This window comes from Aethalodelphis obliquidens, unplaced genomic scaffold (assembly GCF_003676395.1).
Source record: "Aethalodelphis obliquidens isolate GAN/ISIS:26980383/991018 unplaced genomic scaffold, ASM367639v1 scaffold2, whole genome shotgun sequence".
Lineage (NCBI taxonomy): Eukaryota > Metazoa > Chordata > Mammalia > Artiodactyla > Delphinidae > Aethalodelphis > Aethalodelphis obliquidens.
The window spans coordinates 39,766,771-39,792,810 of record NW_020837946.1 but is presented as its reverse complement, the minus strand read 5'-3'; positions in this window follow the sequence as shown (position 1 = coordinate 39,792,810).

The following is a 26,040-nucleotide window of genomic DNA, read 5'->3' as shown; positions in this document are numbered from 1 at the left end:
TTATAATAAATACTTATGTAATATTTATCATCTAACACAATAGTTCTCAACTGAGGGCAATCTGTCCCTCAGGAGATATTACCAGCTTCTAGAGGCAATTTTAATTGTCACAACTGGGGAGTTCTACTGGCCAGTAGAACCTCTAATGGGCAGAGGTCAGGGATGCCACAAGGATCCTGCCATCCACAGAGCATTTCCCCACAAAAAAAGAGTTATCCATCCCAGAATGTCAATAGTGCTGAGGCTGAGAATTAAATTTATCTAAATTTGAATTTGTGTTCATTTTCTAGAAGTGATGACACTATATACCCATGGCATAGAGTGACAGGAGATTAAAGAGGACTATGGAATGATATAGGTGGGTTTAGTTTCTTTGAGATTAATATCACCAACATTGTGAAGATAATGAATTAGAAAAACTTTGCCAGGCTTTGAGGTTACAAAGAAAACAAACTTAAAAAAATATAAGTTAACACATCATATAATAAGTATTTCAAATATATAAATCATTTCAGAAATAAATTTTGTCATTATTGATTGAAAGATAGAGTCTACAAAAAAAGTTTACCAATCAGTTAAATAAATTATTGAGGCAGGCTTTTTTTTTTATTTTATTGGAGTAGAGTTGATTTACAATGTTGTATTAGTTTCAGGTGTACAGCAAAGCGATTCAGTTATACATATACATATATTCATTCTTTTTTAGATTGTTTTTTTTCTCATATAGGTTATCCCAGAATATTGAATGGAGTTCCCTGTGCTATACAGTAGGTCCTTGTTGGTTATCTATCTTATATATAGTGGTGTGTGTATGTTCATACCAAGCTCCTGATTTATCCCTCCCCCCATGAGGTTCTATTCTGTAAAACAGAAAAATACAACTAAAATAGATTGTCTTGATATATTTCTGATCAATGAGAGCTAAAGCCTTTTTAATATCCTATATTAAAATAGCTATGGAGAAACTGGAAGATGTCAGCTGACTGAGGACTTTCTTTCCTCCTACCCTAAATATTTTTTAAAGACTAATTTTTAGAGCAGTGTTAGGTTCAAACTTAGCAAAACTGAGAGGATGGTACAGAGATTTCCCATGTGCCTCTTACATCCACACATGCCTAGCTTCCAGCATTATCAAAATCCCCCACCAGAGTGGTACATTTGTTACAGTTGATGACACTGACACATCATAATAAGCCAAAGTCCATAGTTTACATTAGGTCTCACTCTTTCCAAAATATTTTTATAAAATGATTTCATAATGGTGCCCATATATAACAAATATCTTTTTTTAAGTGTAAGAATTTTAATAGTGAGTAAAAGAAGACAGAATCAAAATGATGGAAAAAAACAACTAGAGAAATGAAAAGCCAATAGATGAACAGTTAAAGGACAGCTGTAATGGGAGAGTGGCTCTGGGAGTGTCCTGAATCAAATTCAACAAATCAGGAGAGGTCAAAAGGGATCTCTGGGGAAAATCACTGTAAGTTTGTATATGATGAAACTTAAATGGTTAATTGAAAGAACTAAAATATGAAATATTCTGGTAAAGTCTGTGAGGAAAAAAAACTGGAAACAAATATTTTTAGTTTCTAATGATAGTAACATATTATTTATCCAGTTATTATTTAAAACAGTCAGATGTGTTCACAGTGGATATGACAGCCATCCTATTAATTTTACCCCAGCTGCAGCATAGAGTTTTAATTGGTTTTCATCTCATGAAGATTTTCTCTTTTTATCTTTTATTGTTGGGTTGAGAAGTGGTTGCCTGCACTACCCCACAACTCCCTGAATTTGTAGACAGTATTCCACGGCATAAACGTTTACAAACTAGGCAATTATTTTCTGAACCTATTTTTTTTCTTAACACAACTTGCCAAACAGCAACTAACACACCACTAACACTCTGTTTTTCATCCTCTTTCTTAGAGCAATAAATTCCTTAGGTACACAATCTGCCTTCCATTGTACCACAGATGATATACCGGAGGACATCAACACGAAAAACTGAGCACTTGTTCTTTTTGTCTCATGCATGCCAAGAGTGACGCATAGTTTCTATTCATATTTACTTGGTCAAATCAATTCACAAGACCATATCTAACTTAACAAAGGCAGAAAAAATGGAATCCTATTATAATTCCATACGGAGAAGACCTGGAAATATCAGTGAATATAGCTAATGATTACCACAGTCTCATTGATCCACACTAAATGTGAAATGTGAGCAAGTGAATTGAAGGAAAATCCTCCAGGACAAATGAAATCTGGAACCCAAGAATGATACCATCTTGGTTTCCAAATCTACATTTATATAATCAGAGAACTCTACTGTATAAACTTCTCTCACTAAGCCAACAATCCACCAAATGTTTACTGGGTCCTATTTTTAAACAACCATAATAGTACTGAATAATGGTAAAAGGAAAGTAGTAATATTTATGACATGGAGTCTCACAGTTTCACCAATGGCCACAAATAATTATGTTCCGTAAGTATTTATATTATATGACAAAATTAATTTTTATTTTATGGGTGGTATACTCCAATAAACTTATAAGCAATGCATTCCTATCTGAATGGGGAACATCTAATTTAATTGGAAGTCCAATTTAGTGGAAGATGTGGTACAATTTATCCCTCTACACCAAGTAAATATTCTCAGTCAAGTAAAATCGTCTTGTCCTTAGAGTCAAAGTACCATTATATGAACTGTTGTATTGCCTAGCTTTGTAAATATTTTTTGCTGTTAGTTAAAATTTAAAGTGTTTTTAAATAATAAACACTAGAAATATATTGTTAAATGATATTTGCTTTATCAATCATATCCTGATTCCAAAAAGCATCCAACTTGCACTTACATGTCTTTTGTTCATATTTAGAAAAGGCATAAAGTCCTACCTGAAGATAATTTTTAAAATTAAAAAGAAAATATGGGGCTTCCCTGGTGGCGCAGTGGTTGAGCGTCTGCCTGCTGATGCAGGGGACACGGGTTCGTGCCCCAGTCTGGGAAGATCCCACATGCCGCACAGCGGCTAGGCCCGTGAGCCATGGTCGTTGAGCCTGTGCGTCTGGAGCCTGTGCTCCGCAACGGGAGAGGCCACAACAGTGAGAGGCCCGCATACCGAAAAAAAAAAAAAGAAAAAAAAGAAAACAGTTTTTGAGTTGTTCTAAGTTTAAGAATGATAACTGATAATCTCTATTTTCTTCAACCACCATTACCCCAAGGAAGATGAAAGCTCTTACATGAATCACTCTCCCAGGTTTCTTACCTCCCTACCTAGGAATCAGTCCATCAACAACTCTTCCTTGAGCACTTTCTACATGCAAAAATCCTATCACATACTGGAGATACAGCCCTCATGGAGCTAATTTTCAATTAGGACAGACATTTTTAAGAATCATACTATATATTTATAATTACAAATTAACAGAAGTATTCTGAGAAGAAAAATAATTTGATGAGAAATAACACAAAGATGTAGGACGTGAAGCAAAGGCTTTTCTAAGAAAATAACATTTAAAATAAAATGTTTACTTAGGCAAGGTGTGGGGGAAAGAATATGTCAGGCAAAGGGAACATCATTTGCAATGTTCTATTGTTAATTTCACCAGTGTGGAGAGGGAAAAATATCAGAAGTTCAATACCTAGGGACTAAGTCATATAGAGCTTCATAGACTGAGGTTTAAGTATTTTTAGATTTTAATACAGGTCAGAATTTTCTGAAAGGTTTTACACAGGGGAGTGAAATAATCCGATTTGTTTTGTAAATAATTCATTAGGTTTTAATGGGCATAATGGGCTGTGAGGAAGGAGAGGGATACAAATGGAAATGCTATTTAAGAGGTGCTCAGAGATATCTTTGAGAAAGGAGAGAGTGTCAGGAATTAAGATGATAGCAATAGAAGTAAGTATACAGATTTGAAAGCTACTTAATAGGTACACTTGGAATTTCTTAGTGCTTGTTAGGTGTGAATAGGAACAAAGAAAGAGGCTGCTATTCAGAAAGCCCAGTTCTGGAACCCAGATAGAAAGCCTGAGCTTTACATTTCTCTTTTCTTAATAATTCACATTTCCTCATGAATTCTTCCATTACTATTTCATTTTTTTACGATACCTAATTTCTGGAATGTCTGATTTCTCTCCCCCCATGGCATAAAGGAAAGTTATTAGGGGATTTTGAAATCTACATTTCTAAGGATGTACCAATATATAGGTCTGCATAGCTGTAAGTCACGTGAATATCTTCACATGTCTGTAGTTACAACTGTTTACTATTATTTCATATGTTGAAATAATAAACAAAAGTTATAAATAACTGAATATAAAAATACTTGCTGAAGAAAGAGTCTAAAAGTGAGCTAAGCTTTCCCATCATGATGGATCTTTAGAATCAGTGAGATCCACTCTGTATGATTCTAGCTCCTAGGACTACCCACAGTGTGTCTGAATGGACAGAGAGACCTTATTTGAACCACATTAGGAGACAGCTATTGAAGAAGGTTAAAGGCAAAGATGGCTCCAACGGTAGAGGAGAACAACAAGTAGTCTTAATTTTTCTTGGCATTAAAAGGGAGTTTTGCTAGAAGTATGTGGATTTATACTTAAACACACTGAAAAAAGACATATTATTATTTCCAAGCAAGTCAGGTATCCATCCCCACAGTACTCTATGAGGTCTCTCTTCCTAATTATGAACTGGACCACCTCTGACACGTTTCCTTTTAGCTGCTTGCACTTGCTTCATTATCAGTCTCTCCCCAAGGAGTCATAGCTTGGTTCCCTAAAACCAAGTCCCTTTTAAATTCTGCTTCTCTTTTCTGTGTATTTTGCGGTTAAGTAATTGGGGCATAACCTGACCTGGATATCTGTCTTAATATAGTAATGTACTATGTGTTTTTGATAACTAGTGAAGGAAATGTAATTCTGTTTTTTGCTTTTAGCAGACAAATCATTAAATGAACTACTGAATATGCATCTTGATGGTACCATGAAAAGATCTATGAAATAGAACATCTACCTGATTTTCTCTTAGTTATTAATGATGTAAAGCCATCCATAATGTTACTTCCTGTCAGGCAAGAAGAAGAAAAAGTTATAATAAGAACATTCATCTCCATATTTATTACAAAGTAGTAATTTAGAGGTAGTTACATTCTCTTATGAGTACCACTAGAGAGCTATTGAACTTTAAAAATTAGCAGCCTATACAATGGAATAATTACTCAGCCATAAAAAGAAATGAAATTGAGTTATTTGTAGTGAGGTGGATGGACCTAGAGTCTGTCATACAGAGTGAAGTAGGTCAGAAAGAGAAAAACAAATACCATATGCTAACACATAAATATGGAATCTAATAAAACAATAAAGAATCGTTCTGGAGAACCTAGGGGCAGGACAGGAATAAAGACGCAGACGTAGAGAATGGACTTGAGGACACGGGGAGGGGGAAGGGTAAGCTGGGACGAAGTAAGAGAGTGGCATGGACATATATACACTACCAAATGTAAAATAGATAGCTAGTGGGAAGCAGCCGCATAGCACAGAGAGATCAGCTCAGTGCTTTGTGACCCCCTAGAGGGGTGGGATAGGGAGGGTAGGAGGGAGATGCAGGAGGGAGGAGATATGGGGATATATGTATATGTATAGCTGATGCACTTTGTTATAAAGCAGAAACTAACACACCATTGTAAGCAATTATACTCCAATAAAGATGTTAAAAAAAATTTGCAGCCTACTATAATAAATATTCAATTTCAATGTAAATGATTCCTCCAGAGCCTGCCATTTTAGAAATTTAGGAAGCCCGAAAGTCATGACACAAGAAGTAGTGTTAACAGGTGTTGTAAAGGAATCAGCAACCATTGATGTGGTTGGACATCCATAGAAACTGAGTTCCAGTACCATTACCAGAACTGATAGGTCAGGTGCAACTGCTCACTGCAAAAATGAGTCACTATAAAAAACAGCATTATAAATTTTGTGAAATTTAATTTCTGAATTTAAAACTTATTGTAGAATATTAAAGATAATCATTTAATGTAACTCATGAATTAATAATTCATATTAGGATTTGCATGAAGAACCTAGTATGTAGGAAGTCATGATCTTAACTATCTTCAAGTAAGGGCACACAGGTTTTGTGTCTCTGTTTTCAATTATATATCTGTACATTTTAATAATTTGGATCCATCTTACAGTATGAATTTTCATAAAACTAAAGTGCATTATAATACATAATATTAAACAAGCTCAATCTTTAGTCACATTACTTCAAATGAGTAGCCGTTCTGTATGAGTAATTGGAATTATCTTTTATAGAAAAGTATATTTATATTCCACAGTATGTTTACACATTTGAAAGGCATCTGATCTTAGGAAAAGTGTTATACACACATACACATACACACACACACACACACGTGTTAAGAAAACTTCCAGGAAATATGGCTGACTGAGCTGATGTGGAAACTTAAACACAAATAAAGCTACATATAATATTGTGTTTTTAACAGCTAAGCTCAAAATCAGGAATATAATATCCTTAGTCAATGAAGAGATAATTCAAACCCATAGTGGTGACTAGCAACTCATGGCTTGTGGCTTATGCGAGTTTTAGAACAAGACATTGAGGGTAGGAGTAAGCATAGGAGAGGTTAGTGCCCATGATGGAATAGAAAAAAAAAATGACTCCATAAGCTGTGTGGGGAAAGCAAAAAAGGAAAATAGCATTTTTCTGGCCCTGTACTAGAATGTTTCTTCATGCACAAGTGGGACCTCATTTACAGTACCCATGCTTTACACATAACACAAGCTGGTAAATGAGAAATCTCTTTCTCTCTTTTTCTCTCTCACTTTTTCTCTCTTCTCCTCTCCTCTCTCTCTCTCTCTCTCTCTCTCTATATATATATATAGATATATATAATATTGACAGATATATATCACACATATATACACATGTGTGTGTAAATTCATATATATTACAATATATGTGTATAAGTATAGGTGTACACACACACACATATATATAACAACATTTAATAAATTAACAGATAGGCATTGCACATCAATGGCTAGTACCACCATGAAAAGAAATCCATGGAGATATATTGTGCCTCCTAAGGGAAGAACATACCACCACCCATGAAGTAGATCTGACAGACAAAAAAGTCTTCCTGAGTCTTTTCAGTTCATTAGATCCAACTACTAATACTGCACAGTAAATATAGAGACTAGAACATATTAATCATATGTTAGAAGCTATTAATTGTATCATTAATCAATTAAGAGACATAATCAGCAATGTCCAGACTGTAGAAAATAATGCAGATCATATGACCTAGTTATTTCAAAAAATAAATTATAAGAGAAAAAAGAGACAGAGTGAAAAATCTATAAATTAAAGGAGATAAGTAACATACAAACTAATCGCAATATGTGGACTTTATTTGGATCCTTAGGCAAATAAAATACTAAACACATATGACATTTATAAGATAACTGGACATTTTATCATTGACTAGATATTTGATAATATTAAGAAATTATTTCATTTCTTATATTTAAAGGGTATTCTTTATTTTTAAGAAGGAAATATTGAACTGTTTATTAAGAAATTATGGAAATTTCTTTAAAATAATATGAGAGGGGAGAAAATGAGTGACATAGATGAGAAAACACCAGTCATGTGACAGTAACTGTTGAAACTGGGTGATAGATATTTGAAAGTTCACTATATTATTCAGTCTATATTTGTATGTTTGAAGTATAGTTCATAATAAAAAGATTAAGAATAAAATAAAATTATATATTTGGAGTGGTAAAATTTATTTGAAATAGGACTATAGTACACTACAATAAAAAATAAATGGTGGGCTTCCCTGGTGGCGCAGTGGTTGAGAGTCCGCCTGCTGATGCAGGGGACACGGGTTTGTGCCCCGGTCCGGGAGGATCCCACATGCCGCAAAGTAGCTGGGCCCGTGAGACATCGCTGCTGACCCTGCGTGTCCGGAGCCTGTGCTCCACAATGGGAGGGGCCACAACAGTGAGAGGCCCGTGTACCGCAAAAAATAAAAAAATAAAATAAATGGTAACTCAAGATATTATAATACAGACCATTCATTAAATAAAAAATAAAATATGTTAATCATTTTTAAAGATTAAATTGATAATTTAACCTTTCAAAGGCAGAAATTAAACTCTACACACTCTATAGGCCTCACAATTCTTGCCACGTAATAGTCACTGAATAATAATAATTTGATTTTATTTTTCCATATCAGAATATGAAAGAGACTTAGATGCTACAAGAGTAAGACATAATCCGTGAGAAATCCAAGTTGTATTTTCCACTTAATGATTTAGAAATACATGTATACTGATAAATGTGAGTATTCTTACAGCCAGAAAAAAGTAATGTTTATGTAAAAGTGAATTTTAAATATTTTTCATTAAGATGTTCATTAAGATGTTCTTTAAGGAAAATCAGTTAATATAAATTTCAGAATTGAAACATGATCCATTATTTTGAAAAAAGAAAACTACAATAAGCTAGAAGAAACTCATTGCTAACCTTATCTGAGAATTCTTAGGCCGCCTATAAGCTCTTATGGCATCATTCATAAACCACTAACCAAAATAACCACAAATGAGTGAAATATAATGAAAACATGAGCAATGAGCTTGATGCATTTTTTAAAAAGTAAATCACGTCAAGCAAACTCAATTACCTTCTCAATTGAAATACATAATTCATGGATGAAGTGAATGTAGTAGATGTGATAGATTTATATTTCATAGAGTTGATGTAATGACTGAGAATTATGATTTGAAAAAAAGATCTAATTGTCTTACATGAGCTAGCATTTCATACTGAAAATTGAAACACCAATTAAATCTGTTGATAGAATGGATAGGGTCTACAAATTAGTAAGCAAGTCAACTCATAAATTCCTCCCTTATGAACCTTTGGTGAAAGATGACACACTGAGCTCTGCCATACCTCTCGAGTTCTCTGAAGACAGAAACCGAGACCAGGTAAACAAGGAACTGGGTGCAATCCAGGTGAAAAAGTAAATTTAAGCTAGGTAGGTCACCTGTACCCTTCTTCTTTCACTGAAGCTTTTTAATCATGGAATTTGAAAATATCTCTTGTCTCCACCTTTCCTGTAACTTTGAAAGAAAGCTCTAATAAAATCAGTGTCATTAAATGTTGGTAGATGAATGTGCTATGCCTCCTAGAAGGTTTGATGATATTTACATTTGAAAAAATTCATAGATAAAAAGCCTCTAAATTGGAAAGAAAAACTACCTTTATACATTATCATATATGAAAAATCCTAAAGAATAAACACACACACACACACACACACACACACAAATCAGAACTACTAAATTATCTCAGCAAGGTTACAGGACACAAGATCAATATATAAAAATAACTGTATATCTATACACTAGTAATAAACAATCCAAAAATAAAATTAATTAAAATTTTTCATTTATAATAATATAAAAACTAATAAAGTAGTTTGGAATAAACTTAACAAAAAAGGTGCAAGACTTAACACACTGAAAATTATAAGGCATTGGAGAAAACCTAAAAACAATGGAAAGATACTCCACATTCATGGATTGGAAGAATTAATTGTGTTAAGATGGCAATACTACAGATTCAACACAACCCCATGAAAATTGGAGCTGGCATTTTTACAGAAATTTACAAGCTGATCCTAACATTCATATGAAAATGCAAGGGACCAGAATAGCCAAAGCAATCTTGAAAAAGAATAAATTTTGGAGACTCACATTTCTTAGTTACAAAACTTACTACAATACTACAGTAACCTAGGCTGGTACTGGCATAAGGATAGGCATATCCTTATGGGAGGGAACTGAGAGTCTAGAACTAAACCTTTACATTTATTTAGACAAGAGAGCCAAGACAAACAAATGGGGAAAGAATAGTATTTTTCAACAAATCATGTCTAGACAACTGAGTATCCACATGTAAAATCAAGGGATGATTTGCTAATAGTGAGTTTGCAGATGTTCATAAGGGAAGACTATTTTTGGACCAAAAGCTTACTAGAAGTTCTTAAAATCAAACTCACTAGTAAGCTAAAAGAATGGATACGCAGAGACTTATGCACCCCTCCATACACTGAAAAGACATTTTGATGTCTCACAATCAGCACTTCCACTGATTGTAATACTTCCCACTCTGGCTTTCTACGACACCCCTGAAAAAGCATGGCTGCCAGATCAGTACCCATCTCTATGGCTAATTGCCTTAATTTCCCTACTGTGAGTTAACATACATTTTATATTTATTCACTCTGCCTTGCACATAGTAAGAGCAAGTAGGTCACAGATGTAGGTATTTGTCTATTTATTCACTCATTCATCCATTCCATCCATTCATTCATTTAGTCAGTAAGCAATTATTGCATAAGTTTTCAATATCCTATATTATGATTTAGGAATAATAAATGTTTTAAGACCATAAGAATGTAAATTCCATGAGATCAGGGATTTTATCTTTTATCATCGTGCCCCCATGTCTAGAACAGTACCTTAGTAGGCACTCATTGAATATTTGTTAATGAATAAAAACAGCCAATACACTTTGAGCACTAGTATGTCAATCTCTGTTCTAAGTACTTTTATCTTTTTAAATCTCACAGCAACCCTTTGATAAAGATACCATTATCCACACTTCACACTTGAAACTACAGTACAGAGAATTTAAGTGTCTTGGACAATATCACACAGCTGGCAAATCTATGTTCTAACCAAGACAATCTGACTCGCAGAATTCAGAGATAATATAGACTACTTAGGTGTTCCCAACGTAGTTGGTCACGTAAAATACAACTATACACAGTGCAACCACATAAAATCAGACGAGTATGAAATCAGTTCCTACTTACTTCCCAATTTCAAAACTGCTATACACAAATACAAAATCTGCTGTAGAAGTGAAAAGAGAAAAAGTTATTGGCCACAAGAAGTAAGATAAATCAGTAAATTAATCAGCCCATTGGTGCCTGTGAATTCTGTTCATTTGCTTTATTAAAAACCTGGATATTTAGTTAGGTGGAATTTTCTTTTCCTCTACTGGAAAAAAATCCCTTTTTTTCTCTAACCAAAAAATTAAGACCCCTCTTATATTTATCTTTTTAAAAAGTGCAGTCTATTTACAATAACACAGTTTATAAAAGATAATAAACCTAGCAAAAAAAAAAATGTGCTTCAAATGTGTCAATGCTTCTTTAGCTCAAGAAATACAATTTCTAGTCATTAGAGTTTAAAATGTGTTAATACTTAACATTTTAAAGAATTATTATATTTTGTTTAAATATCTTGTTTTAAAAATAGAATTGAGATATCTGCTGAGAAATGTTAGGGACACCCCTTTGATACTCCCTTGTTTTAAATTTTGTTTGTATCTATAACCTTGTAAGTACTGAATTGGGTGACTCCATTTTGATTACTATAGGTTCATAAAATCTTAAGACTGTAAGGGACCTTGAGAGGTCGTTTACATACCTACTCTCAGGAGGCACCCTACTTAACTGTCCCTGACAAATGTGCATCTATTCTACTTTTAAAGCTGCACTGCAAGAAGTTCATATAAATTAATCACACACATAGCTCTAGAGAACAGAGAGCTCAGAATGGCACTCCTGATTTAACCAATCAAATTATTATTGATTGCATCAGCACTTCCATGGTTCCGACTGCTTTTTGCTTATAAATCAGTAGCATCTTAAGGACTCAAAATTTTCATCTACTTCTGAGGATGTAAGAGATCACTCCTCACTAGCATTTTTACTAACCAGACCAAGTTAGTAAAAGAAGAAGAGAAGCCAAAACAACTGTACCATTAGGGAATGCAAACTGGCAGTAAGTAAACTAGAATCCCTAATTCCAAATGATATCTTAAAATGGAAATCAGTAAAAGTCATGGTAAATATGGATATATATAAAATGCATTCTACTAAATGAATGCAAATACTGATAAAGATTTTCCCTACTTTAACTTTATATGATCTTTCCCTGTGGCCTTACTTCTATTGCACACATCATTCATTAGATTATGAAAACCATTAATGTCAAGAAGCAGAACAAAATGAATTCACTGAGGGGCTGCTATTAGCATATCAAGCAGCTATTTCTCACTAAGTATTCCTGACAGCTCTCATTACATATGATGGATGAACTTTATAAGTAGTAGTAGGTTTCTGAGGAAAATAAAATCTTTAGGCGTACTACAATGTGTGGCTGAATAACTAGCAATCATCTTTCAACAGTTTATATTTTTCCCTTTTTAATGGGAAAGGGTTATAAAATTCACAGGTAGGTTAAATGCCTGAGTCAAAATTCATTTAGAAAGCTGCAAGTCTAATTTATGACCTGAATATTTTAAGTGCTTTTAGTTAAGATACATTGGAGCTAGTCATCCAAATACTCTACAAACATAGGAAATGACAGTAAACTGAGAAAAGCAGCTGAAAATCAGAATTTTGGTAGCCATTGGTATTAGAGGGACTTAGAACAAGCAGGGAAACTCAGAACATTGGCTAAAAGGCAAAAATGTGATATTACTCCTTATGTTTTCACTAGAGCTTTAAGAAAACACTACAAACCTTTATAATAATATGAGTATAAAAAATAATAATAATTACAACAATATTGTTTGCTTTCCCTGCTCAAGTGAGAAGGGAGCATTGTAAGCCCAAAGGTATAACCATGTGACTCCCAGGCATTATATTATATACATCAGATTTCACAAACTGCGGCATAGATTGAATCCAGCCTGTAGAAGTATTCCATTTAGTCTGCACACTGTATTTTTAAAATTCAAATTTTCAGCATTTAAAAATCAAGGGATTTCTTATAACTGTCTAAATTTCTGGTTACTTCTTAAAAATTTAGCAACAGTTGGTGGGAGCATCAGCATTTATTCACCCTTTTGCCACAAACTCCTCTCCATAGCATTCCTTGATGGATAAGGAGAGCATCTGTTGTCTTTTATCATTAAGATAACACCATTATTTTTCTGATGGTAGAGAAATAGGTCTCTATGAAATGTGGAAAAACAAACAATAAACCGAGAGGTATATCTAAGTCATTGACTTAGGGTATCTAGTCTGGACTTATTTTAACTTTACGAAAGTGTTTAATATAATCTTTTAACATGTTAATTTCTTATTAACAATAGGAAACAAATTAATATTCCAATAACAATATAGAATCGATTTTTACCTTAATATTATCTATATACCCTAGTATATGTTATACTTTATATATATATGTGTGTGTATATATATATGTTATATATATATATTATGTGTGTATATATATATAATATATATATTACATATATATATATATTCACTACAGCTGTGTTTTCGAAATTGTAAAAAAGTAATTGTATGTGCACTTGTAAGCTACATAGACAGAAAACAAAATGTTTCAGTTAATCATATACACATTCCAAACATTTGGGTTAGTCATCCTGTTGACTAAACAAAACAACATATCTATATTGCTGAAAGCCTTTCTAAAACCAAAGAATTGGCCCTAACTCTCTTAACTATGTAACTTTAAAAGTACCCACTTATTCATAAAGAGGCTTACTTTTTCAGCCAAAGATAGTTAAGTACTGGTTAATTATTACTTTTATTATTTCAGTAATGTATTCCTTGGAAAGGAATATTTAAAGATGCATCTTTTTCATTTTTGTCGTTAGAATAATCTTCAGGAATTACTTCCGGATAAACTATATTCTAAAAAATTCATAGATATTAATTTATCAACACATAAAACTATGTTTAGACTGAGCTAAAATAAACTTACATTAAAAGAAAAATAAAATTGGCTAATAAAATGCAATCTTATTTTCCATCCTCTTGTCCTATTTTACTTTTCTTTTGGGGGAAATGTATTTCGAATGCCATACAGAAACAGAGAGCCAATGAACACCTACTTAAGCATTTTACAGTGAGCATCGGTGTCTTATATAATGTAGTACCATCACTAGCACATAAAAATCTCAAATTTTCTTTTGTCTTATTGACAAAGACAGCTGGATGACAAAAATTCAGGTTCAAGCTCACAGAGGAAAAGTAAACTTTGATGATATATAATATCAAATTGCACATAAACACCCCTTACTATGAACAAGAAGAGTGCTAAAGCTTTTAGATTCATGAAGAGAATGTAGAGCAATGGAGTTTACAACAGAGAATGCAAAAGGAAAATGGAATTATTTCAACCAACAATGTTTTCACACCCCAGCCTAAATACTACCAATGCTAGCGGTGGACAACTGGAATACTTCTGACTATTTAGTGCTTCCCTGCAATAGGATATAGACAGTAACTTCATTTTAATAAATGTGCAGTGGATATTCCTCTTCATCCCATGAACTCAGTTACACAAGAAGTACCCATTATACATATAAATCTGAGCTCTGGTCTAGTCAGGCTAGTGAAAAATTTGGAGAGACCTAGACTGAGTATAAAAAATAGAAGACAGGCTTCTGATCTTCAGTTTATCAGATTTGCTAGCCTCGTCTTCCATCTCACATCTGAAATTCAGCAGCACCTGATTTGGTGCCCCTTTAGAAGTGTGAATTTCTTTGCAGACCCTGGAAAACCAGGGTTTTCCAGAGTCTAGCCTCCCCCAGTGTAGTGAATGTTACTTCCAAGACTCATGAATGATACTAGGTATCCTTCTGTGTAGAAAGACATCTTACAGGAAATGGAGCATCGATCCCAGAAAGCTTAATTAGGAACAATGAACATATATGTTCAAGTAAGAAGAAAAATATTTACCAGGGGCTCCCAGGTCCCATTCAGGAATATTCTTCCTGAGAATCTCCAGAAAATAATATTATTTTTTTAAAAATGGGTTATAGAATTCATTTCCTCCCTGATTTCTCTCTATTTCCATTACACTGAATTATTTGGCTACACAAAACAGAGGGAGGGAAGGAGTTATCAATAAGCAAATCATAATCAACTACTTCTGCAACCACCATCCTATGGTCTGGAGATGGATAGAAGTAAATAAGGCATGGATATGCCATTAAGAAACTTTATTTCACAGATGCAGGTAGAAACAATTAACTGCAATAAAGGCAAAAAATATACTGAAAAAGTTTCAAATGTGTTCTTAGAAAATAGAAGGAAAAAATAACACCATCTTGGGGAAGCATGAGACAACATAGCATCACGAATAACAAATAGGAAATCAGCACTGTCTTTTCTCTCCCTGGTCATTTCCCCAGGGATGTTCACCATGGAATGGTGTAGCTTCACATCAGGACCTTTTGAAGTAGGAGGGAGTTACATGTAGACTTAAGAACAAATATTTGATGAAAATACAATTCAGCTTATTTTATAGAGTCTTACAATTGTGCATAAACTACTCATTATTTGAACATTACTTTTCTTTATTATAGATTATTCCCTGTCATAGGTCATAACTTTTTTCTACCATAGATGATAGATAGACAGGTAGGTAGTACACAGATAGATAGATAGATAGATAGATAGATAGATAGATAGATAATTTAAAATGAGATTCTGGAACTCCATTCAAACTTGCATAGTTCTGAGAAATAAGTGCTGGAAATTTTTTTTTTTTAACATTGGGAGGAGATTTAAAATATGCTAATAATTGTTATCTCTGGGTAGTGGGTTTGCATGCAGTTTTTTTTTCATTTTGTTTTGTTTTTTACTTTTTATTTTGAAATAATTTAAGATTCACAAGAAGTTGCAAAAATGACAGAGTCTTTATTTACCTTCACCCCACTTTCCCCAGTGAACATCTTACATCTTATACAACCACAGTACATTTTCAAAACCAGGAAATTAACATGGACACTAACTAAAACTGCAGAATGTATTCAAATTTCACCAGTTTTTATGTGCACAGAATTTGTAGGTAATTTTAATTTTCTTAAATTTTTTGGCTTTTCACGTTTTTTTAAAATGTGCATAGGTATATGTAAGAAGATAGGTATGATGCAAATAAATATTACTTGCCCATTTTCTTTGCAGAAATGCCTCAACTGAGGTTTCCAAAGTAATGTCATATGTCATATACAATCATGTTTTAGGAACAGCCATATCCATTTTGATCACTTTTATATCCTTCCATATCACTAAGATAATTTAACAATAATTTCAGGATTTCCACAATGTTAACCATTCCATTGAAACACTGAACTTGTATGACAAAGCAATTTCCACTATTTAATATCTTAGCAATTAGGATTAATGTCATTATTTATGCATGCGAAACTGAAATATCCACACTGTTTTAATGTTTTGGTCAAATTTGATCATCTTCTTTCAAGGAAACTATGACTTATATGAACAATAAACTGAGCCAGGGTTATTTTACTATTTGACATTTTGAAGAACTGATTTTTACTTTGCCTCTGATTTTCTTCTCACTTTTTTTTCAGAAATTTTCTCATGAAATGAAATGCTGCATTATTCATTCATCAACAAGTGTTGAATGAATGACATGTGAATGACAGTAGAGGAGTTAAAAAACATGATTAAGGTGTTATTCTTGCTGTCAAAGAGATAAAATGTGCACAGAGATTACTGTAATGCAAGAGAGAAAGTATTAAGAGGCACTTAAGAGAAATGTAGAGAGAGTTCAGAGAGTTTCTTCCAATAAGAGAAAAGTAAGCCCAGTGGGAGGTTGTAGCACACTGAAGGGTTAGAGCACAAGCTCTTGTGCTGGATATAAACGCTCTGTTCCTTATTTGCCTTAGAGGAAACTTAGCTTTCTCTCTGGGTCTCATTTTTTCTAATCTGTAAAATGGGAATACTACTAATATATACCACTTGAGGTTGCTGTGTAGGTGAAAGAAAATATCATATGGAAAACACTTAGAAAGTACCTGACACATATATTCTACCTAATCCAACAGTGTTATGCATAATATTGGTTGAGAAAAAAAGGGGCATTGAGACTGCCCATTATGATAGAATTTGTGTGAAAGTTCTGAGCAAGCACTGTTGTCCTGACCAAATCCTTTGTAAAATTTTTCTCTCCCTTTTTCACTATATACAACATATAAACAAGAAATTAAAATTCACTTTGTATCATTAGTTCTGAAATATTCTTTCATTCTTGTTTTTTTTTTAATTTCTGTAAAAGCATTTCAAACTATTTCTATGGTTTTTCTCACAATGTTCATGTCTCCTGAGTGTTTTTCACTGCAATTACATTTAGAGGCAACCTTGGTTGGTTTGTATCGGGACAAGAGTCTGAGGAAAAAGAGATAAAGATTCTAGAGGGTCTTTTGGTTTGTCTTGATTCTGATGATTCTAAAAAATTGCTATAAATTGCTTTTTGTCGATCTCGCACTCTCCTTCACATTGTTAGACATGCACGTGTCCATATCCTGGGTAGGATCGCAGATCACTGTATTGCAGGTGTGGCCACGCCCTCTGCATCTGCTGGAGCCGCAGTCCCTGTAGACTAGGGACTGTGCTCTCCTGGACTGAGTAAAGAGGACGACCCTCAACAATACATGTACATTTGCTGCTCTTTCTCTTCCCTTGCAAACTTGAATGGCACTTACTGAGTAGAAGGAAAAAAGAATCAGTGATGAGAATATGGCCCAGGGATAATTCGTGCTGGGCGTATTCAAACAACTCGAATTCAAGTGGCTGTGTTTCCGCCTCATCACAGATCTCCTTAAACTCTGCTCCCAGAACCTTGTCCAGTAGTGCTGTTTCAGAAAAGTTATCTTCAGAAAGTTTTCAGAAAGAAAAAATACATGGTATTATCGACAGTGTGGGTTTGGGGTGAGACAAAGAGTGTCCCTAAATGTTGCATGAAACAAAAGCTTTCAAAAAATGGCAGTTTGCTATAAGATACTGGATTTTCTTTGCCTTAATGGAATTAAAAGGCAACTTAATGGACTCTTTCCACCTGAGCAATTTCAAATTTTCTCAAAACTCTTTAACAATTTTAGAAACACATTCTTCAGAATCCATTGCAAGTTTATTGAGCAATTTAATAATAAAAAGGAAACAAGGAAAATAAATCAATGGGAAGATTTTAGCCTAAAAACATTATCTCAACAGCATTATATCTGCAATATAACCACTCATATGTGGTGGCTTGTTAGCAACTGTGGTCATAAATCTTAGCGTCCAGGGTATTCAGAGAGGATGATATACTGCTGGTAGCTATCTATACACAAATACATTATCTTTTTTTTTTTTTTTTTTGGTACGCGGGCCTCTTCCGCTGCGGAGCACAGGCTCCGGACGCGCAGGCTCAGCGGCCATGGCTCACGGGCCCAGCCGCTCCGCGGCACGTGGGATCCCCCCGGACCGGGCCACGAACCCGTGTCTCCGGCATCGGCAGGCGGACTCCCAACCACTGCGCCACCAGGGAAGCCCATTATATGATCTTTTAATCTATGAACTGTAATCACTCCTCAGAACTGATGCCTTGAAAGCATGCTCCGTAGACAATTCACTTATGCGTAACTTTCACTATGCCTTAGGGAGTAATTTCACTCCTTATCTGAGAGAATGTTACAGCACTGACTGTGTTCACTCAGCTTTCAGAGACCAAACCCTAACTGCTTTCCTACCTTTACACAGTCACACACTTGCCGCTGGCACTACCGATGGCCACCTGAAATCTAAGCCCTCCTCCCTGTTCTCAAAGCCAACCCTGAGTCCTGACAGGAGGAATAAACCACATCTAGCACTGGATTCCAAGGCCCACTTTCATGAGGTGTCCCTAACTAGCTTGTCAACTTCATAGAGCTGCTAACTGGGCTCCTTCCTTGCCCTCAGGTACCAATTTCCTTTCTTATCCAGTTTTTTTTCAGTTTGTATCAGTGGGCTTCAGTTTTACTTCTTATCCCAGTGGAATTTCAGTAATTTGGGGGGTTGTCATCTACTGAAATAGTGGAGATGTGACCTTTGGCACCAGGCACACCTAGGTTAGGATCCAGCCAGTACTGGCCATGTGAATTTAAGCAAATTTCTAAATCAGAGCCTTATTTCCTCATGACATAGAGGCTGTCATGATTAAATTCGTTGATATAATGTGTTTTATGTTTTTATGTGGTACTAAAAAGTACCACACGATGCCAAAAAAAATTATTAGTTCCCTCTCTTCTTGCCATGACAGCAACTTCTAGATAGCTGGACAGCTGGGGCACCACTACACATGGATAGGTATGCCCAGTACTGAATGCAGGGATTTCAGAGTGCCCTCCTTCAGAGTGTCAAAGATAAACAGCTAGATACTAAAGTGGTAAGGACAGATTTTAATCAGTAATATACTGCTGCAATGGGAAAAAACTGTCCAAGGTGGACTAACTCAATAGAGTCAAGGAAGTGAAAAATTACAAAAAGTGGGAAAAAGGGATGATGGTCTATGTGAAACCCATATGAGTCTGCTAACTGGTGCTTATCAAAATTAGGTTCCTACCCTCTCACACAGACTGGGAAATGGAGCCCTATCTTTAGCTGTTTGCGGGAACAAACAGTAAACTCTTTTAGCAGCTTGAGTTTTCTCAGGCAAGTTCCTTTAGGATCGTCCTTTAGGGTCATCCTGTGAATGCATCCTTGTGCTATATAAAACTGTAAGGGTTTTGTTCAAGTCTTTACAGGCCAAGGTTGAAGCTTAGTTAAGAAAGGGCTCAGAGGGCTTCTCTGGTGGCACAGTGGTTGAGAGTCCGCCTGCCGATGCAGGGGACATAGGTTCGTGCCCCGGTCCGGGAGGATCCCACGTGCCGCGGAGCGGCTGGGCCCGTGAGCCATGGCCGCTGAGCCTGCGCATCCGGAGCCTGTGCTCCGCAACGGGAGAGGCCACAGCAGTGAGAGGCCCGCGTACCGCAAAAAAAAAAAAAGAAAGGGCTCAGAGAAGCTTGCCTAGAGTTTGATCAGGAGAGAAACTTGTTACTCCTCTGCACACCTCTTCCTTTTTATATGCCGTCTGTTGAAATACAATTCTTCAGCCTGGTCCTCACCCCTACCTTGCCATTTCTAAAGAACCCAAAGAATGTTGTAATTTCTGAAAGAGTGGTTCTCCGTCAGCCTACGCTTCGCTTCTTAGCTCGAGCAAGCCAAAAACCTCGCGCCTCCTATCAGGTATCTGTCTTAAGAGCTAAATTCCTGCTTCCCTGTGTCACTACAAATGCCTGGGCTGACTGCCTTAAACCATGAGACAGAAAAAACATTCTTTATTTGCTCAAGTCTGTTTGTGACAGCCAATTTTGTCCACCAGTAACTATCTAGTAAATAGTACATCTGTAAATTGTGTTTCAATATATATATATTTTAATTCTCAATAAATTATATGTTTATATCTTAATTGAAGGCCTAAATAAATGATTTTTTGTGATTTGTCATCAGTCTTAACTTTTAGTGCCTAATATTCCTAACTGGAAATACATGTATATGTATGTGTATGTGTGTGTGTGTGTGTGTGTGTGTGTGTGTGTGTGTGTATATACACACACACACACACAACTCTTTGAATTAGACTGCTTTAATTGTGGCCTTGATTTTTTTTAAAGTGTACACAAAAGTACATAATGTATTCAGTAGTCATTTTTCCCATTTTGGAACATCAGCTTAAACTGGGGTTTCAGCCAGTATATATGTAACATATGCATGATTAATAAATACACAGTGTATTTTCTTTCCTTTTTTTTTTTTTAACTAGGCAAAGAATTTTATTCACTGAGGTCAGAGAATATGTTACACAACCAAAGGGGCTCAAAAGTTCTGTTCAGTTTTAGTTGAATCTGGTCAGCTCTCATTTCACCTGGATCTGATTTAAAGACTTCTCTCTCAAGCTCATCCCTGTAGGGCAGACTCATATCTGGCTCCTCAGGTGTCAGTGTATAAGCCCCAACCTCCTGTAGGGTGCCATTATAATCCTTTTTAGCTCCAGAGCAATTCTGTCCTGTGAGCCTAAGACATCAGATAACTATCATTTCCTAAGCTATTAAAATAAAGGCTTTTCAGCTTCCTCAGGTACAGAATTGGAAAAAAGCCTAGAAGCCTGGAAGGCTTACCTGTCTGGCTAAGTCCCACGATCTATCAATTAAATGCAGAGTGGTTTATGTCACCAGTGCTCAATGGAATCTAATTTCTCATTCGAGCCTCTTAGCGCCATAGTCTCTATCTTCTGGTTTTTTGCTATTATTTGTTGCTGGTTTCCTGTTTCTTCTCCTTAAGTAGTACTATAATTAATGGATGCTATTGTTTCTCAGACTCTCTTGGGTTGCCACTTAATCATTTTTACTTTGTATATTAAAGATAAGAAAGTTTTAGAAATGTCATTAAATTGCTGCAACCCTACACCATTGCAGACAGCTATAAGCAGGTTACACAGTTTAATAATTACAGGTGGTAAGGATTATTACGGCAACTAAAGGTAAAAAGCAAACGTCTCGAATTAATTAATTTTATAGGCTCCATATATAGAAAAATATTCAGGAACTTTAAAGGTTCAAGAAAAATGCTCTACTACATTTGCACAAGTATTATTTAGACAAAGCATTGACAACTGGAAGGATCTGGAAAAGAAGGACGTGCATGTGTTCTGTGAATGGTAGCATAGCTCCCCAAGTGAGTTCAATATAGTCTTTCTCTCTCTGCCCCCAGCTTCTTTAGAGAATAGACACATCATGATAAGACCAGTTTAGGAATGCTTTAAAGCCAACACTTCTCCAAAAAGTCGCATCAATCTATATAGCTTTCATGAGCTGTGTTAAGTCTGACCATAAAATTTGCTGTTGTCTGAACAGCAAAGCATACATGGCCAGGTCATAATGGGATGATCCATGTAGCAAGAAAAAAGATCATCTTAGATGACACGTCGATATTAAACAAGCTCCCTTTTACCATCAAATTAATAAAATAAATGTGTTTTCATGAAGATCTTTCAGGAACTATAAGTACCACTTGTTCTAAATAAATAAATATTGAAAAATGGTTAGAAATTTCAAAGTAATGAAAGGAAAGGCATTTTGTCTGCTGTCTGTCACTGGCATAGCTAAATGATATTCATCCCACAAAGAAAGGAAACTAGTAAAATATTTCTATTAATTCATTCTATTTTTAAAAATCATATTACCACTATGATTAAGAAGAATATTTAATGCATTTGAAAAAAATATCACAGTCTCTTTGCTAAGGAATGCTTTCTTGCTGAATAGAACCTGAGAATGTCCTGTTGGACTATTTCTAATTAAGGGATGATAAGTTTTAGCTCGAGAAGAACACAGGTTTAAAGGTGCTAATAGCAAAGAGTTTACCTCTCCTATTCAGCTTCCCTTTATCTTTATAACTTTGGGTTTTAACTACATATTATAATTCTGAATAATATAGTTGGTTAGATATAATAAGAAATTCTGAGACATCGATTAAAGATGTTCTTTACACTGATCATGTAAAGGGTAATTTTTAGAGTAAGTATTAAAGAATAGAATGCTTTTGCAGTATCCCACTATGCTTACTTTGAAAGGAAAAGACATCAAAGTATGTGCAAACAGTATTTCACAATCTAAGGGTAGGAATAATCTTAGGTAATAGTATGGTTTTATAGTCAAGAAACCTAGGTTTGGAATCCATTTTCACACCTGACTTACCCAATTCATTGTCATCAAATATCTATCACCTCTTTCAATTACAAAACACAAAAAGTAAAAACATCTTCCCTCATAGAGATGGATTCCATAATCCATTTATTCATTCTTTTACCTTCAACTGCTATTCTTTCTTTCCATTTATCATTTAGGTTAAATCAAAACTCTTCCACCTCCATGGGTGAGAGAAGATTGGGAAAGGAAGTAAGACAAAGCCTTTCTTTTGCTAGGAGGGGGGGCTATTTAAGGAGGGGCTCTATGAAGAGAAAGTACAGAAAAAAGAGGTAATATGCAAAAGTCTTCACTCCTTACTTCCCACTACAAACCACCAGAATAGGTATTTGGGATGGGGTGCATGCTTTGGTAGAAGCTCCCATAGAGGTTTGGGAAATCTGAGAACATGGCTACAACAAACATTACCTGAAAGACCATAGGATCCTCAGATTAGACCAAGGCCACACCCAAGATGATGTGCATGGGGAGGACGCAGGGTCACAACAGCTGAATAAGTGCCAAAGGGCAGCCTCACAGTTGTCCCCAAAGCGTCCATGAGGTATAAAATGGCTTCCCATATTATTTCCACTGTCTCCCATTACTAGTGATTGGATAATTGGGTGTTCTCTTCTGTGAATTTCCTATTTATAACCTTTTTACATTTTTAATTGACTATCTTCTTTTTGTTGATTTGTAATAATTTTTATGTGTTCTGTATGTCAATTTTGTATATATTACAGCTATTTCCCCAGTTTGGTTTATAGCTATGAACTATACTTATTGTATGTCTTGTTACGAAAAGTCTTCATTTTGGGGCTTCCCTGGTGGCACAGTGGTTAAGAATCCTCCTGCCAATGCAGGGGGCATGGGTTCAACCCTGGTCGGGGAAGATCCCACATGCCGCAGAGCAACTAAGCCCGTGCGCCACAATTACTGAGCCTGCACTCTAGAGCCCACGAGACACAACTACTGAGCCTGCGTGCCACAACTACTGAAGCACGTGCACCTAGAGCCCATGCTCCACAACAAGAGAAGCCACTGCAATGAGAGGCCCACGCACCACAACAGAGTAGCCCCTGCTCGCCGCAACTAGAGAAAGCCCGTGCACAGCAGCGAAGACTCAACACAGCCAAAATAAATAAATTTTTTTTTAAGTCTTCATTTTGTTGTGACCAATATTATAATTTATTATGCACATGATTTCTTCTTTGTGTCTCTTTCATCAGGAACCCATCTCTACCTAGAATTCATTAAAATATTTGTTGATGCTTTCTAAAATTTTTAGTTATTTTTCACGTTAAGATCCTTAAACCGTCCGGAGTTTACTTTTTCAATATGGTGTGAGATTAGGATCTAATTTTACATTTGCCACATGGAAACCTAACTGTTCTAATACCATTTATTGAATACTCATCCTTTACTTACTTATTTTTAATGCCTCATCCATCATATGAATGCTTTTTTTGCTATTAAAATCATCTGATTCATCTTGTTTTTATTTGTTAGTATTAAATAACATTTATATAACTTCATTGATATTGAACAACTTTTGCTTTCCTGATATAAATGTTACTTAAATATGATCTACGAACATAAGAGTTTTTGATGTAACCGCTGCATTCAATTGGATACTATTTAGTCAGAATATTATATCTGTAGTCGAGTGAGATTGGTCTGTTGGTCCCTAAGTCCCCTTTTTTGTACTATTCATATTCTTATTTTCATATAGAAAAGTTTTTCTGTCATCCTAAAAGGTTATCCCAAAGATTTTTTAAAACTTGGATGTTTTAATATATTCCAGAATTAAATTCTTCAAAAGAATGCCTCTTTATCCTCTATCTGTTTCTTTAAGTATATTTCCAACCCCCTCCAAAAGATCTAAGCCATGGTTAATGGCAAACAAAACAAGTAGAAGTTAATAGTGTTATCAATGTGATAGAATATAAGATGCTATATTAACTTGACATTATTTAGTATAATGAAATGACACCATTTAATGAAATGTACAATGTACATTTTGCAGTCATACTGAACAATTTATAGTATCTTTTCTCTATTCATATATAAACACAAATATTTTAAACAAATTTATGTTTAACAACGGCAATGTATTCAAATGATTTATCTACAAAATTTTATACTTTGGAAAAAATCTGGTATGCTTATTTCCCATATTAATAAAATAAGTTACCTAATTATTTCTAAAGATTACAAAATATTCTAAACCAGTATACATGTTTTCCTCACCTATAGATATATAAAAGGAAGGATTCTTTCTAATGCTAGAGAAAATTCTTGACATAAGTCTTATAAAAATGTTGATATTAGAAATGTTTTAAGAGAAAAAATCATTTTCACCTCTAAAATATGTATCACCAAATATTTTTTTTCAGTGGCAAATCTGTTTTCTAACAAAAGCTATAACCAGAGGGCTGAGGTATGCCAAGTGGCACAGCTTATACAGTATAAGGTATAGGGATGGAGGTATGTAGTGTAAGTGTATTGATGAATTACTAGCTCTGACTCATTTGACTATATGGCTTTAGCAAGTCGCTTAACCTAAATACTATCCTGCAAGATCTCTTAGGAGACAGGTAGCAAGACTTTTTCTAGATCATCCCTTCTGTTTTCTGTTATCATGAAATTAAAGTGTATTATGGCACAGAATTAGGGAAAGTAGAACTTGGAAAAGACCTTTAAACTTTATCCAGGTCAAAATGTGATACAAAGAAGGATGCATCTAAATGATAACAGAAAGCTATGCATCAAGGTTATTCTCAAAGACTTCTTTAGAATACTTCACAGTTTCCTGAATAGCTCCATTTCCCTGAAAGATCAATGACCAGTAGAGGAAATAATACCACTGGGCCAGTGTTATCTAAAGTGTGGTATTTCACCACAGGAAGGAGTGATTCAATTAGGTGATGGCCGTACATATTTTCTACGATATTTGGCAATCCTAGAAAAGGTCTGAAAGAAGTCTGGATCATTATTGTCTTCAAACACTGTACTAGAAAGGCACCTTTGGTTGTTATGGCATCTAACACAGCACTCTTAAAAGCAGCACATCGGTCAGTTCCTCCGCACTGATTATTGGATGTCCCTGTTAAAACTAATACACCTCAATGAGTTTAAATTAGAAAGAAGGCAGCTATGGGTAAACCACAAGAAAATTAGCCCATGCAGGCTTTTATTCACTGTTATTCACTTATCATTTTGAAGCTTTTGGACAAAACCTGAGGGAACAGTAAGACTGGATCCTTTGCAACATAGTTCACAACAAAATGATCAACAATATAAGATGTAATGAAATCTGGGTAATACATTTCATATCACCAAACTATAAAACAAGTCAATTTCCGAAGTGACCAAATCAATCCAA